The sequence below is a fragment of the Leptonychotes weddellii genome, chromosome 11 (genome assembly GCF_054177405.1).
Source record: "Leptonychotes weddellii isolate Sample4059 chromosome 11, ASM5417740v2, whole genome shotgun sequence".
NCBI lineage: Eukaryota > Metazoa > Chordata > Mammalia > Carnivora > Phocidae > Leptonychotes > Leptonychotes weddellii.
Window position 1 is genome coordinate 6294454 of NC_138379.1, and position 2752 is coordinate 6297205.

The window sequence follows — 2752 nt, forward strand, 5'->3', positions numbered from 1 at the left end:
AAAAATAAATAAATAAATAAAATTGTTTCTTAAAAAACATTTTAAAAATAGCAAAATGCTTCAACAGCTTTTAAAAGTAACTATAAAGTTACTTGGAGCAAAGACTGCTAAGTTCTCAGCCATCATTAACTCTCTCCTTTCTTACTAACAAAATTTATATATTAATGAGGATAGTAGTGTGTCACCCCAATAATATTACAACATTATAACTTATACACTTGCATTTCCCGGCCTCCCTTAAAGATGTGGCTTTGTGACTAAAATCTAAAAGTTGTTGGGAAGGGTTTACAGAATGACGCCTTCAGAGAGGAATAGATGAAGGTTTGAAAAAGTCTTTCCGCCTTTCCTCCTACTTGGAATACGAGTGTGATTGTTGGCATCCCAGAAGCCATCTTGGACTCTGAGCTGACCTTAAGTATGGATGCTAATACAAGGATAGTGGAACAGAAAGATGGAAGGATCTAGTCCTTGATGAATATGAAGCCACCACATCAGCCCTGGGCTGCCTATTCCCTGTCAGATAAATAAACTTCTATTTTGTCCAAGTCACTGTTATTTTAGGATTTGGCTGTATGTTCCTGATCCAAAACCTCTTTGACACACTACTATAATCAAAAAAATTATTATCCTGACACAGAAAAGGCAACGAATAAATCAGTGGAATGTAAAAAAAAAAAAAAAAATCCAGAAATAGAGCCAAGTATTTATGGGGACTTAATACATGAAAAGATCACAGTTCAATTCACTTGCAGAAAAACTGTTCATTTACTAAGTTTACCTGACATACTGTCTTTTTGTCTGGAAGAAAACAAAGCTAAATCCTTCCTTACATCATAAATAACATTACTTCCAGGTGGAGTAGAGATCTAAAGGTGAAGTGTAAAACAATTAAATTAATAAAAGAGAAGTTAGAAGAATATTTGCATAAATAAGCTTAGATTGGGGAGACTTTATTAAGCGAAGCAGGAAACCAAAAAGCCACAAAGGAAAAGACAGACATAAAAATGGTAGGGGCGCCTGGCTGGCTCAGTCGGTGGAGCACGGGACTCTTGATCTCAGGGTTGTGAGTTCGAGCCCCACAGTGGGTGTAGAGATTACTTAAAAACAAAATCTTAGGGGCGCCTGGGTGGCTCAGTCGTTAGGCGTCTGCCTTCGGCTCAGGTCATGATCCCAGGGTCCTGGGATTGAGCCCCGCATCGGGCTCCCTGCTCAGCAGGAAGCCTGCTTCTCCCTCTCCCACTCCCCCTGCTTGTGTTCCCTCTCTCGCTGTCTATCTGTCAGATAAATAAATAAAATCTTTAAAAAAAAAAAATCTTAAAAAAAAAAAGATTGTAAAACTTTGGTAGAAGGAACTACAAAGTTAAAATACAGATTGGAAAAAGTCTGGGTGCAACACAATTGCTGGACAGTGGTTATCATCTATGACGGGGTCTGCAAACATTTTCTGTAAATGACAGATGGTAGATATTTGAGGTGTAAGGGTCATAAGGTCTCTGCCACCACTACTCAAGGCTGTCTTTGTAGCACAAACTCGGCCATAGACCAGAAACAAATGAGCACAGCCGCCTTCCAATAAAATGTTATGCATACTGAAATTTGGATTTCATATCATTTCCATACATCTCGAAATATTCTTCTTCTTTTGATTTTTTTCAACCATTTAAAAATGTAAAGAATATTCTTTTTTTTTTTTTTTTAAAGATTTTATTTATTTATTTGACAGAGAGAGACATAGTGAGAGAGAGAACACAAGCAGGGGGGAGTGGGAGAGGGAGAAGCAGGCTTCCCGCAGAGCAGGGAGCCCAATGTGCGGGTCAATCCCAGGACCCTGGGATCATGACCTGAGCTGAAGGCAGATGCTTAATGACTGAGCCACCCAGGCGCCCCTGTAAAGAACATTCTTAACTTGAAGGAAGGCCTTACAGAAACAGGCAGCTGGCCAGTTTTGGCCTAAGGGCCATAGTTTACGAACTCTGGTCTATGATATACAAAGAGCTCCTGCTACTTGGTCGTAAAAGGCAAAGGACAAAGGATGTACACATGCCAGGGGCAGAAGAGGAAACCCAAATGGCCACTAAGCATTGGTAACAGGATGTGGAATGAGATTTTTCCTGTTATCTGTGCACAATATACGACAAATAGTCCCACATTCTAGAGAGAGAGTATTGACACCCTCTTGAAAGCTTCCTATAGGGCGCCTGGGTGGCTCAGTCGTTAAGCGTCTGCTTTCGGCTCAGGTCATGATCCCAGGGTCCTGGGATCGAGCCCCACGGCGGGCTCCCTGCTCCGTGGGAAGCCTGCTTCTCCCTCTACCAGTCCTTCTGCTTGTGTTCCCTCTCTTGCTATGTCTCTCTCTGTCAAATAAATAAATAAAATCTTTTAAAAAATAAATAAATAGGGGTGCCTGGGTGGCTCAGTCGTTGAGCGTCTGCCTTCGGCTCGGGTCATGATCCCGGGGTCCTGGGATCGAGCCCCACATCGGGCTCCCTGCTCTGCGGGGAGCCTGCTTCTCCCTCTCCCACTCCCCCTGCTTGTGTTCCCTCTCTCGCTGTGTCTCTCTCTGTGAAATAAATAAATAAAATCTTAAAAAAAAAAAAGAAAGCTTCCTATAAAACACCAGAGACAGTCTTTTGATAATCGGCCCCATCACCCACCTCCAGATAGTAACAGGCAACTACTAATTCAGGAAAGGATTGACAGAGACGTGAGTTGGTGTCAGACCTAGTCTATTTGACACCCAGAGCAGATGATT